The 14,409-nt window shown below is 38.5% G+C and overlaps 1 protein-coding gene across 6 annotated transcripts in view; it reads left to right on the top strand.

Annotated features, from left to right (window-relative positions):
- CDH8 (cadherin 8) overlaps nucleotides 1-14,409 on the top strand; it is a 163,963-nt gene that overhangs the window by 21,666 nt on the left and 127,888 nt on the right. The window contains exon 2 of one of the 6 annotated variants that reach the window (XM_039327589.1): nucleotides 7,738-7,844. The exons of the other annotated variants lie outside the window; for them this stretch is intronic. The gene's annotated coding sequence lies outside the window, so the exon portion shown is untranslated. The remainder of the gene's footprint in view (nucleotides 1-7,737; nucleotides 7,845-14,409) is intronic. 6 annotated transcript variants of the gene reach the window in all.

A 14,409-nucleotide genomic window follows, 5' to 3' on the forward strand; every position in this document is an offset into this window, starting at 1 on the left:
TGTTTGGCAGACAAGGCAGGCAGAACTTTCTTTCAGTCATTGACCAATAAGAGACCACTGAGTGGGTCTATTCAACTTATCTTGGTACTTCTTCACACTTTTGGTTTGCTTTGTGTAATATGTAGTGGAGCACATATACAATTAAACCTTTATTAGGCCTGGAAGATTAAATGCTTCTTTCTCTCTCTCTCTCTCTCTCTCTCTCTCACTCTCTCTCTCTCTCTCTCTCTCTCTCTCTCTCTCTCCTCCCTCCTCTCTCTCTCTCTCTCTCTCTCTCTCTCTCTCTCTCTCTCTCTCTCTCTCTCTCTCTCTCTCTCTCTCTGTGTGTGTGTAGGACAGACAACATGATGGATGAAAGCAGGGGTGGTTTTCTCCAGGTTGCATGAACATACTTTCAAGTTGGCTCTATGAATATTTGGAGGGGGAAAGATGTATCTCTTTGATTTAACTTCAAATCTGATAGAGAAGGATCAAATCTCAGTTAAAAAAAAAAAAAGTTTGAGACCAAAATCAAAGTACCCTACTGAAACAAACACAGAAGAGGATTAATTCAAAGGCAGGTTTAATTATCTGAAGAAGAGGTCCAAGATGAAGAAGCAAAAAAGACTGTCAAGGAGAAAAGAAAATGAGTAAGAGAAACATTTGGGGGGGGGTCTTAAATAGCGCAACAAAATGCGTCTCTCATCTTCCTCTCTCTTTGTTTGTATCTCTCTTTCTCACATACACTCTTTCTTTTCAAGCAAATAAGTATGTTTCAGAGCAACAGCTATTTAATACATGCCTTCTGCCTATAAAATAAAGATATTGTATTTGTGTTAATGGTACCTATTATGTTCCCATGGAATCGGAAGAAGACACCCCCTCCCCAAAACAAACCATCCTAATAGAAATTAATACAGGCTAAGCAGAAGACTTCATTTTATTGTCAATCACAATGTGGAATAACTACAAACCTATTATCAAGCATACTAGAAATCATAGCATAAATCGCCCAAGCAGTACAAATAGTACGCCAGACTTTCAGCATCTTCATACATCAAAACTTCCCTCATCTAAATAGCAGCTCAAATATGTATTGGTTTCCATGGGTTATTTATTTACTTGTGTTTAGATAAATACATTTTATTTGCTATAGCCCCCACTCCTTAAAAAAGACTCTAAGTGGTTTACATTAAATAAGTTTTACCGTTTGATTCTCTAGCGAAATGCAGAATGAGAAAAGTAGAAACAGCCCCTAGAAATGATGAGATTATCTGAACCACTCATCCCACAGCGTGCTTAATTCTTACTATTTCAACATTATCCTCTTTCTAATTCCTGTTTCATTCTAACTATTACCATGTAGCTACAAGGGCAGTCCCAATTAATTGGCAATGTGTTATTGAATAGGATTGCTTGAGTATCATTATGAAGGAAAAAAAAAATCCAAAAGGGGGATTCTTGGCGTTATTCTGCTGTTACCTAAAATAACAATCTGAGTTCCCTATTTATACAGTCCTGGGATTCTGGTGTTAGGTCTAGTTGTGAGGAATGGGACAACTCTCCATGGCCAATTTCCAAAGGACAGCTTGCTGTGACCGACTAGCCATGGCCAACTCATTGCAGCCAACTCACAGGAGAACTAGCTGCAGGACAATTCAACAAAAGTTAAATTAATTCCAATGGAACCATTGTCAATAATAATAAAATAAAGAAAGTCAGTCTGGAAATACAAGAGTTATAATAATTTTGATGAAAACATGGTCACCAGTAATAAAAGCATCTAAATGTAATGATTAATACAGCACTGAATTCTCCCCAGGTGACTTGTCCTGCAATGAGTTGTCTGTTGCGAATTGTCCTGTGGCAGGTTAGTTGGCCATGCTGAGTGGGTTGTGGCGAGTCCTCCTCAGTGTTTCTCAACCTTGTCAATTTTAAGGCATGTGGACTTCAACTCCCAGAATTCCACAGTCAGCAATGCTGTGACCAAGATCCTCTGTCGTGATGCTTAAAGTCAGTATCCACAATTTGTAAAGCGCTGTGTACCACAGGAGGTCAGTCCAAAAGAAGTAGAAAAAAATATTGAGGAGGTGAATCTGATGGTGAAGTTCATGGCGATAATTGAAAAACAGGCCTTTTGATTATCTATATTCTTTATTTATCTAAGAGCAGATTTTGAGTATATTGGAACTCACCTTTTTAATCTACCATTGAAAATACACAATGATGGAAATTGAAGGAGGTATGTTTTAATGACATCATATAAAACTTTTCATAGCTTGTGATTTCATAGATTGGAAAATAAGAGCATATTGAATAATCTTGAATCCTGATCTTGTTTAGAATTATAGATTTGTTGCAGGCCAAGCTGCTACTTAATTGTGCATGTTAACAAAGTTGGACCTACAATTAGGCCAGGTGAGACAGCTGTCTTAGGTAGCAGAATTTGGATAGCGAGAAGATAGCCAATTGTGAACCATTTTACTGCTGTATTGTCACTACTGGAGATAGAATGCTTTAGGGCTTTACTGTATACACATATAGGAAAAAGTTTTATGGCTCAGGGTATTAGGTTTCCTGATTTGGCTGGGTGGGATTATCATTTCCGTCTCTGCTTCAGGTAGCAAAATATTTTGAGCTAACCCTGTGAATTCATTTATCCCAAAGTCATGCATTTCTATCTTAAGTTGATGCAGAGTCTGGCAGTCACACACTTAGCAAAATCAAGACAAAGAAGACACACAATCCAATTTATTTGCAAATAATTATTTCCTTACTCAAATCCCTAAACTGCAATAAGACTACAGCCTTCATTACATCTTTTACATCCATTCAAATATTAGCCAAATCTTATAAACTGATGATGGATCCTCTATATCTATTCTAGATATAGAATTTATTGAAACACACACACTTAATTGCTTTTTATAGGTATGTATTCCCAACTGGATTTAAACTAGGAAAGATTATTATTATTATTTTCAATCAAACACACTGAAAAACAAAACAAAATGAATTGTGAGTTAAAACAGATCGCTGCCCCTGTCTTGATTCGTTCTGCATACCGCTGAGCTATTCGAAGGATGTGCTGTCTTACAGACCATATGTGTGCCAATTTTTCTGCTACAAATGAGGCAAGAGATGCACTGAAAGAAATCTCTAGGAGATTTCTTTCACCCCCAGATTAAATGACATAGCACTCTGCATTACAGCATCATTAAAGCAGTCTGCCTTCCTTTAATTTCCATCATTATTCAGTTGCACTAGTAAATACATGGGGGAAGAAAGAGGCAAGATAATGCCAACAGACATGCCCATTTTCTAGAAGTATTTCCCCACCACCAAAAAAAAAAAAAAAGCATTTGCTCTTCTGTGTTGCTGTTTTTCTTTTCTTTTAATTCATGAGAACACTTTATAGTTTCTGAACTCTGTAGAACAGATGGAACAGTGCAAAAACTGATTCGAGGGAAGAAGATGTTAGATCTGTTCCTGAATTCACAATTTTGGTACTCATTGTCTGCATATTCTTCCTTCATTATAACAATAATAATAATAATAATAATAATAGTAAAGTTGGAAGGGACCTTGGAGGTCATCTAGTCCAACCCCCTGCTCAGGCAGGAAACCCTACACCATTTCGGACAAATGGCTGTCCAGACTCTTCTTTAAAACTTCCAGTGTTGGAGCATTTACTGCTTCTGGAGGCAAGCTGTTCCACTGATTAATTGTTCTCACTGTCAGGAAGTTTCTCCTTAGTTCTAGGTTGCTTCTCTCCTTGATTAGTTTCCACCCGTTGCTTCTTGTCCTGCCTTCAGGTGCTTTGGAAAATAGCTTAATTCCCTCTTCTTTATGGCAGCCCCTGAGATATTGATTGTACAAAATTTGCTCTGTCTATGCATCTGTTTATGCGTGTGCACACAAACAACTAGCGCATTTAGAAAGAAACGATATCAAATGTGCAAAAACGAAGAAGCATTTAACTGAGACCAAATTCAGATATGCAAGTACCATGCCTGTCTATTTTGCAAACTGTTGTACAGCTGTTTGCAAGGAAAGAGGAGATCAGGCTCCCTTATGATGAATTTGCTTCAACTTTCACATGCTTAAAATATTATGACCGGTTCAGAGCATGTCAATAAACTCTTCATTTCCCAGGAAATGGAATGAAAATTCTATCCAAATTGAATGTTGATATGAATGGAGTTTTCCACGGCCCTTGTTTATGGAACTCTAGTTGATCCGTTCTAATTATTAATTGGTCTTCAGCCAAAGGATTTCATCTATCTAGATGTACAAACCACTGAGGGCAGGACCTGTATTTAGCTGGAAAATCTGTATAGAATTCTAGGAGTTTTGGCCACACAATTAAAAAAAAAAAATCCTAAAAACGTAGCAAAATTGCTCCATGTTTCATGAAAATGCTCACAAAGTCACAAGAGTGAGGTGCAATTGAAGAATTTACTGGTTTGTAAAGGTCCATCCACATACATGTTGATGAATGATCTGTGTGTCACATATAACATTAGGATAGTGATTTACAGTAAACTCTTTGCCTGATCACTTACTGAATTAAGTAGTGAAGTAAGTTCATAATGAACTACGAACTAAGATGGTTTGAATAAGGATGAACTTCTTTGTGTAATCCTTGAACTGATTAATATTTTCTACTTTTATATTGTGGCTTAAATCAGCACCAAAGAAACCTATGCTCCCAATTTGTCCGTACTAAGCCTCCAGCAGAATTGTGCCAGTTGTAATGATTATGTAATCAATAAGCCAAGATAGCAAGAAAAGAATAGATTTATTTACAGTTGTTCTGACTTTTTTTCAGCCCTGAAAAACCTTCAGTCTGTTTTATAAATAGGATCATTTATCCTTATGATCGAATTTTTTCTAGCTCTTTGAAATCTCAAAGGACTACAATGAAAGTTTTTGACTTTTATTTATTAATTTCCCACATTCTCATTTTCTTGTTATTCTAAAGATAGATACTATTCTTTGAGTAGCTTATATCAGATTAACAGATCAGCCTTCTTTGTATTGTATCCATAAGCAGATAATAGGGAAAAAAATCCCTGTGGTTCTTTAAGAAAATACATTTTGTCAGATTAACAGTAAGTACCACTGCCCCTGTTCATGATTGAGTCCAGTCACAAGGGCCTGTATGAAATAGTAAGTAAACTGAAACAAGTAAAATAAAATACCATTGAAATCTTGTGAAATTTAGAATTGTTAAGTCAGACCTTGCAAAAATTTGGCAAGTACAATGACATTTTTGGTTTGTTTGGGGCAATAGCCATTATGTAATCTCATTATTTGAAGTTGAAACTCAAGTACTTTGGCCACCTAAGGAGAAGGAAGGATTCACTGGAGAAGGGCCTGATGCTGGGAAAGATGGAAGGCAATAGAAGAAGGGGACGACAGAGAATGAGATGGCTGGATGGAGTCACTGAAGCAGTAGGCATGAGCTTAAATGGACTCCAGAAGATGGTAGAGGATGGGAAGGCCTGGAGGAACATTGTCCATGGGGTTGCGATGGGTCGGACATGACTTCGCAATTAACAACAACAACAACAACAATCTCATTATTAGTAGCACGGTGGCTCAAAGGGTTGAAATGGTGGGCAGGAGATTAGCAGGCCCGTGTTCGAGACCCAAGACATGCTGTGGGCAGGGTTGAGCTCCTGTCCTTCGCTCTACTTCCTACTAGGGACATGAAAGGAGCCCATAATTGGGCATCCCCAAAGTAACGGTGATGCCACTGGATAATCCTTTCCACCCTGAAGTGCCTCGGTGCTTCTGACATGGGTGCAAAAAAGAAAAATCTCATTATTGTTCGCATTGGGGAAGAATCCTTCCTCAGTATTGCTCTCTGTTTTTCTCCCACCACCGTCCGATCCAAAAATACACCTGTGTAAAGTGCGATATGGAGATTCAACTTAACACAGTTTCCATCGATTCTCCAAATCAAATCAGCTTTCCAAGCCAGATTGACATGATGTTTTTTGATCTTTATTAGATCATTTTAGCTGGGGCTGTCTGACTGATTTAATGTTTTTAGCTTTTTTTCCCCCTAGGTTTGTCCACTGAAGTTAGGTGGTCAATAAATGTAAATAAATGATAAAATAGTTTTAAAAACCAAAACAAAACTCTGAAATGATCTGAATCGCATTGGACTGGTTTTCTGAATTGCAGATAATCCTGGAGATATAATCACAACCGGGACTGGAACTTCCATTGCCAAGCAATGTAGTTATTAAGGAGATTTGCTTAATGACTGTGGTAAAAGGAGATTATAAAATTGAATATGAGTCATTTAATGACTGCGTCACTTAGTAAAAGAAGTTCCACTTCAAATTAGGTTCGTAAGTTAAGGGCTACCTACAATATACAGGAACATAACATTACAACAACAACTTACACATAAACTAATCTCAGTTGTAGCAGTTAACACTATTCTCAAGTTTTGCTGTTTTGTGCTGTAACATAACAGTGGGAGAAAAAAAAAAGCATCATGCTAAAGTAGTCAAAGGTGGAGTGATATTCAGCAATAAATAAATGCTTATTCTCATCCTAGTCAATCAGGAGAGCATTTAAATGGATTACAGAAGTTAGTTCTTTCATTCTTGCAAGATTCTATTTAATGTAGCCTTACAATAAAGTAGATTTAGGTCATCTAATTGTATGACTGTTTTATCTGGGAAAGCTGACACATGATTGCATAGCTGCTGAGAGAGTTTGATCTTTGAGGGCCACTCATTCAGCACCTTTGTAACTTTGAACAATCATTAAATTAGTGGCTGTTAATCAAGGACTACTTAGAGTCACCCCCCCCCCAGGCAAGATGGATCTCATATAAGTCATATAAATAAATAAACGTACCTGTAATGACTAGGTCAATATTCCTGAGAAACAATGGTTGGAAACTGATCAAAGAGAGAAGCAACCTGGAACTAAGGAGAAACTTCCTGACAGTGAGGACAATCAACCAGTGGAACAGCTTACCCACAGAAATCGTGGGTGCTCCATCACTGGAGGTTTTTAAGAAGAGGCTAGACAGTCACCTGTCTGAGATGGTATAGGTTCTCCTGCTTGAGCAGGGGGCTGGACTAGAAGACCTCCAAGGTCCCCTCCAGCTTCTATTCTATTCTATTCTATTCTATTCTATTCTATTCTATTCTATTCTATTCTATTCTATTCTATTCCTGTTCTGATTCTATTCTATTCTATTCTATTCTATGCTATGCTATGCTATGCTATGCTATGCTATGCTATGCTATGCTATGCTATGCTATGCTATGCTATTCTAATTCTAATTCTATTCTATTCTATTCTATTCTATTCTATTCTATTCTATTCTATTCTATATAGAGCCAAAGCTAAAAATAAGCAGGGACAATCATTTTCTCTCCTTCAGGTACTTTAAATTCCTATTTCTGACACCTCTTCGCTCTATGTCTCTATTTCCCTCCCTCCACTGCAGACATGGACGGATTGTGCCTGCCAGGATTCTAAACTGTTTTCTTGCAGATAGTTTTTGAAAGTAGGCCAAGGCCTGCATGGATTTTGTGTTTTAGGACTGCAACGCCCTCCCCTCCCAACCCCTCAAATGTGTAGCTGGCAGAGCACCTAAAGCTGTTCTGTGGCTCTCTCTCTTTTTTTTTTTTTTTACTTTGCCAAATACTTCACATTTATTTACGCATGTAAATTTGCTTCCTTGGTGGTGCACATTGAAGCTTTTAATTCCCTGATCTGCAGAGGCAACAGTGTGCTTGAACTTGCGAGGATTGTGCAATGACGAGAGCCAGTAACGTAAATAGATATCCACCTTTCTCTTCAAACAAATCAACCCAGCACAGGGACAGGTGAGAATGTCATGATCAGGTTGTTGTTGTTGTTGTTGTTGTTGTTGTTATTATTATTATTATTATTATTATTATTATTATTATTATTATTATTATTATTATTATTATTTTAGCCCAAATGCCTCCAGATGAGTAAACCTGATCCTAAAAAGGAAGAAGGTGGCTAGAATGTCTGAAAAAGAGAAAAATGTTTAAGTGTGAGATAGGAGAATACTATTCTGGAAAGTGGATTTGGAGTGCTTACCTCTTGAAGGTTTTAGTCTGACTTCTTGTATAATCAACCACAATTATGCATCTTCACTTCCCAGAATCTCCAGGGTGATTTTTGTTTTGTTTAGTTTTGTTTTTCTGTCTGCAACATAGAAAAGCAGCCTGAAGCCTTGGAGAATTGGTCTTTTTAATGCAAATCACTTGGCTTTTGTTCTTTGACACATACATTTCCAAGATGGCAGGATTTTTCAATGCAATTTTTCCTTAGGTACACTCTGCTTTTGAGTGTAAGTGCTATTGTTTACATACAACTTTCAGCAAAGCCCCGCTTTTAGACCCCTTTGTAGTGGATTTTTGTTAGAGGAAAGCCAAACACAAGTTGATTGTTTAATACTGCAGTTTACCTCATTGTGAAGCCTATGGAGAGTGAAGTGTTCTCCTCTGCTTTCAGACATTGCAGTGTTTTTTTTTTAAAAAAGAAACACTTCCATAAATCTAATGCTTATTTAGTTAAGAATCACCTTCATAACTGTTCCGAACTGCATGCTGTGGGATTTCATGGCAAGCATGCTGCCTTCTGCATGCTTTGGATTTAATCCAATTGAATTTATCAGTCTTTATTTACCGCAAGGACTTGTTCAGGATCCCGGTACGACCACCACGGAGCCCAAATTTTCTGTTGCTAAGTGAGACATTTGTTAAATGAGTTTTGCCCCATTTTACGACCTTTCTTGCCACAGTTATGAAGCGATTTGCTGCAGTTGATAAGTTACTGACCCAGTTGTTAAAGGAATCCGGCTTCCCCATTGAGTGTGCTTGTCAGAAGGTCGCAAAAAGTGATCACATGATCCTGGGACACTGCTGGGATCAGAAGTATGAAGCAGTTGCCCAACATCTGAATTTTGATCACATAACCTTGGGGATGCTGCAAAGGTCGTAACTCTGAAAAATGGTCATAAGTCATTTTTTTTCAGTGCCTTTGTAACTTTGAACTGTTTTATAAGTTGAGGACTACCTGTGTTGCCATTTTAAATGGAAGATTCCTTTTCAGGGATCTTTACAATCCATATTTCAGGTTGTTTTCCATACCTAAGGTATAGTAGTAGTAGTAGTAGTAGTAGTAATAATAATAATAATAATAATAATAATAATAATAATAATAATAATAATAATAAAGTTGAAAGGGACCTTGGAGGTCATCAAGTCCAACCCCCTATACCAGTGATGGCAAACCTTTTAGAGACCGAGTGGCCAAACTGCAACCCAAAACCCACTTATGCATCGTCGGGTGCTGGGTGGGTGTGGCCCATTGGGTGGGCGTGGCCCATTGAATGGGCGTAGCTGCGGTGGTAACAGCAGACTGGGTGGGACTAAAAAGTTCAAACAATCAATTCCAACTTGGCAAGATCTTTTTTTTTTCCCCACAAGAAGTTGAAATTGACTGATTGATTGAATCTTTTTTTTTTTTGTACACGGCAGCGGAGGCCTAAAGCAAAAAGGTTTTATAAAACCCAGCTGAAAGCCTGGAGCGACGGCAGCATGCCCATAGAGTGACGGCACGTGTGCCCACAGAGGTGATGCGTGCCCACAGAGAGCGTTACCACCACTGCCACCACTGCCCTATGCCCTTTTGAACAAATGGCTTTCCAGTTTCTTCTTAAAAACTTCCAGTGTTGGAGCATTCACCGCTTCTGGGGGCAGGTTGTTCCACTGATTAATTGTTCTAACTGTCAGGAAGTTTCTCCTTAGTTCTAGGTTGCTTCTCTCCTTGATTAGTTTCAATCCGTTGCTTCTCGTCCTGCCTTCAGGCGCTTTGGAGAACAGCTTAATTCCCTCTTCTTTGTGGCAGCCCCTGAGATTTTGGAACACTGCTATCATGTCCCCACTCATCCTTCTCTTTGTTAAACTAGACATATCCAATTCCAGCAACCGTTCCTTATATGCTTTAGCCTCCAGTCCCCTAATCATCTTTGTTGCTCTTCTCTGTACTCTTTCTAGAGTCTCAACATCTTTTTTACATCGTGGTGACCAAAACTGGATGCAGTATTCCAAATGTGGCCTTACCAAGGCATTGTAAAGTGGTATTAATACTTTACATGATCTTGATTCTATCCCTCTGTTAATGCAGCCTAATACTGTGAAAGCAAAACCTAAGATCTCTCTCTCTCTCTCTCTCTCTCTCTCTCTCTCTCTCTCTCAGCCTCCCTCCCTCTCTCACAAAATTTATTGGCCCAGAAACAGCAACCTAATTCTTCTGTGGAATGATATGTCTGGTGATGTATTCAGCTGCTTTTTCCTGCAGATCTAATCGGGTAGAGAGAGAGAGGTTGTCTCTCTTTTTCTCTCTGTGCTTTGATGTAGAACTGGTCTATATTTGGAGTCTCCTCAGCATGCATTTACAACTCAGCAGCAGATGTGAGAAGTCATCAGCAGTGCATCAAATGTCATCGCTCTCTCCATTGGTGACAAAAGCAGAATTCGGAGAGATTCCAGTGAAATAAAGAAAAGATGTTAGATGACTGCACATGGTGAATAACATTTACAGGCACGCCACTGCAGTTGCTCATTTGCTAATATTACGGAAGGCATAATTGGGTGGAGCAGTCAATGGCATAAGAACTAACCTGCAGTCTTGGTTTTTTTGTTTTTTTTTGTGGTTTTTTTTGGCAGAAATCATGGAGATTTAATGTATGCTTTACAGTTGTAATTGCTCGATTTGGGGGTGAGAGATGAAGACAGACTGATGTAAATACAATGAAGGTTTGAAAATGACAAAAATCATTTCTTTCTCCTTTTTTTTTTTTTAAAAAAAAAAATTCATTGAATTAATACTGAATAATTCAGGAGAAAACACCAAACTTGGTGACAGACTGATTCCCTTTGGATGGCATGCTTCTCCAGCGCCTATTGTTTTTCCTAATGGGATTCAGAGCTTCAACAATCTTCCTTCACTTTTGGAAAGTGTTTGCTGATTCTTCTTTCACTTGAATGAAAACAGGAGAAGTCCTTAAAATATAAAAAATGCTAATGTCTATTTTGTGTTGAGTGCATATCTTCATGACTTCATTTGCACATCTGTGCAGTTTTATGGGCAAAGTCACAGAACTTGTTGGCCATTGTCTTCTTCTGGGAAGTTTTTTTGGACCTCCCAGCCAATCAACTCCGTGAGGCAGGCCAGGCCATTAGTACACTCTGAAAGCTCAACTTGGAATCTACTTTATGGATGTAGGCTAAAGTAACAGAACCTGGAAAGCTGGATTGAGTTCTTCTAATCCTCTTATACCACAGTGAATTAGGGCAGAGACAGTCCTAGCTTGTTTCCAAGGCTTAATGAATGCTTTTATTTTTTGTAACTGTTTCTCCATAGTTTCTCAAAGAGTCTCTCTTCTAACCTACAGCCCTGGGCTCCTATCCAAGTATTAACTTGATTTGACCTTTGTTAACTTCCAAGTCAAGACAATATTAGCAGATGTTGCTGTGTGCTGAGGGACTCTAAAATATAGATTTGTAGACATACAATTGCTTTATGTAACAAATGGTTTTTGAAACTAGGACTCCAGTTCTAGTTCCAAATACTCTAGCAAAACAAGGTTAAGTTTGTTAGGTGAGTGTCACTCTTAGAGAGATATACATCACCAACTAAATAACATGAAAGACACTGGGTGACCTCTACTTGATGGATTTTTGACTTAGCTTAACCTGGAAAGGTTGTTTATTCTGTGTTTGTTCACTCATTGCGTTGTCATGGAGAGCTTTCATGTAACTCATTGCTAGGCCAGCCTATATATTCCACACTCTTCACCCCACAACATCTATTATGAAAGATTAGGAAGAACACAGAAGGATATAATGGAGTCCAAACTGTCTAATTAACAAGTCAATCACTCACTCATTTATTACGTGTAGGTGAGAAAGACTGCAAGAAGGGGGTCAAATAAATTGATGGTGGAGGAAAAGGTATTTATCTCTCTCTCCTGTGTGTGTGTGTGTGTGTGTGTGTGTGTGTGTGTGTCTTTGTCTTTGTGTATGACTGAACGAAAGATTCAAACAGATGGCTCTGTGGAATTATCCCATTTACTTGTAATATTGTAGTGCTAGGACCTAAGAAGCCTTTGCCTACTAATAGATCCCAAATATAATTTGGGAATGAAAGGAGAGGAGAGGAGAGGAGAAGAGAGGAGAGGGGAGAGGAGGGGAGGAGAGGGGAAAGGGAAAGGAGAGAAGAAAAGGAAAGGGAGGTCAGGACAGGTGAGGAAAGGTGAGGATAGGTGAGGTGAGGGGAGAGGAGAGGATTTTCCTTCCCATTTTCTCCTTGACAAGAGAAAAGAAAGATTTCTTTCTTTCTTTCTTTCTTTCTTTCTTTCTTTCTTTCTTTCTTTCTTTCTTTCTTTCTTATTCCCATTTCTCCCCTCCCCTCTTCTTACAGGATGGCATGAAGCAGAAGGAGCAGTTGCTACATTATACTCACTTTCTGACTTACTCTCCATCTGTTCATCTCTGTCTGCCTTTCAATGGCAGGCATTCAATAGCAAAGACTGACACTCTTCCATCGCAGTCTGCTGCCATTTCTAATCTCAGACATTTGCCTCCTTGTCATCATCATTATTTTTAACACGGTCCTTCCTTCACAGGAAGCAATAATACATTTATAAGGGGGGGGGAATCTCCTTTTTTTCTTCTTCTCTTTTTTCATTCCCCCTCGCTGCCCCAAAACCCTCCAGCAACATATCGGTGTAGGAAATCAAGACGACAAGGGTAAATGCCTGAAGCTTTGCTATACTACAACATAGCCATTTTTGGAAATATCTGCAAAGAAAAGGTGTTAAGCAACCACTGCAGCTCTTTTGAGGGTCACTGGGGTACAGTGGGGTACACTGTGCTCAATAGCACAGATTGTATAGCGTCAAATTTAAGCCATTGATGTTTACAAGTATAGGGTCTAAGAATTGAGTTTATGCTTTTCTTATAGAATTCCTAGAAAAATTGATTGCTTAAGAAGTTTTTATAGTACACGCTGTACCTGTTTCTTACTACACATTTAAGTTCCCAAAATCATATACAGTTGTCTTTCATCAAAACAACTATCTAAGGCGGTATAATGGAATAATAATTTGGAAAAAAATAATAGCACTAGCACTTAGACTGATATATTGCCCCATAGTGCTTAACAGCATTCGCTAAGTGGTTTACAGAGTCAGCATGTTGCCCCCAACAATCCATTTTATGAAGGAAGGAAGGAAAGAAGGAAGGAAGGAAGGAAGGAAGGAAGGAAGGAAGGAAGGAAGGAAGGAAGGAAGGAAGGAAGGAAGGAAGGAAGGAAGGCTAAATCAACTTTGAGCTGGTTAGGATTGAACTCCTGGCATTAGGCAGAATCAATACTGCCTTCTAATCACTGTGCCACCATTGCTCCGTTAATAAGCCAATAATACGATAGACTGTTAACGGGAGTAATACATATTGAAAAACAGGACATTTTCAATATTTCTCAGACATTGAATAATCAGAATAATTAAAAGAATCCCTACTTTAATTAACATTTTCAACGTTTTCTGCAACTTTAGAGGATAAAATCAAAGGCATTTGTTTTTCAACCAAACTGACTACGACCTTTAAAAAGCCCAGCAATGATCTGAAATAGAACTGCCAATATATTATTTCCCACTTCTGTAAGAATGTGTTATATCTATTAAGTTGGCTTTTTTCTAACTCACAGTTGACTCAAGCATTTAAATGTATTAGATTCCAGAACACTCTTTTGAGTAGCAAATATAGCATAACTCTCCCAGGGTTTCTCAGTCTTCAAGGCAAGACCTTGGGATTTTCAAGGAAATTCCTTCAATTCAATGGCTGAAATTGCACAACACGTTGAAATAAAATTAACTGGGTCATGTGATCAATTATGCTGTTGAACAATCCAGCTGTTACTACAGCATTTTGTGTAAACAGACTGTCCCATTAACCCACAACTTGACTTGTCTCTTTCAGCAAAGCATTTTATATGAACACAGCTACTCTGTTGACTTAAGGTTTAGGGCAGTGTTTCTCAACCTTGGCAACTTTACGATGTGTGGACTTCAACTCCCAAAATTCTCCAGCTAGCAACACTAGATGGAGAATTCTGGGAGTTGAAGTCCACACATCGTAAAGTTTGCCAAGGTTGAGAAACACTGGTTTAGGGTATGGTGCGTTGTATGAACACCTGTGGGCAACCTGCTAGCTTGTTTAAATTTGATTAAAACAATTCTTAAACCAGTGGTTTAATTGGGTGGGACCTCGTGAAGACCAAAGATCTAGTTGACAGCATAGTGGTTAGGAAGGCACCATACAGTGTCCCTTTTCACAGATCCCCCATGAA

Source organism: Crotalus tigris, unplaced genomic scaffold, assembly GCF_016545835.1.
Source record: "Crotalus tigris isolate CLP2741 ecotype Arizona unplaced genomic scaffold, ASM1654583v1 scf7180000024362.2655971311:6658466, whole genome shotgun sequence".
NCBI lineage: Eukaryota > Metazoa > Chordata > Lepidosauria > Squamata > Viperidae > Crotalus > Crotalus tigris.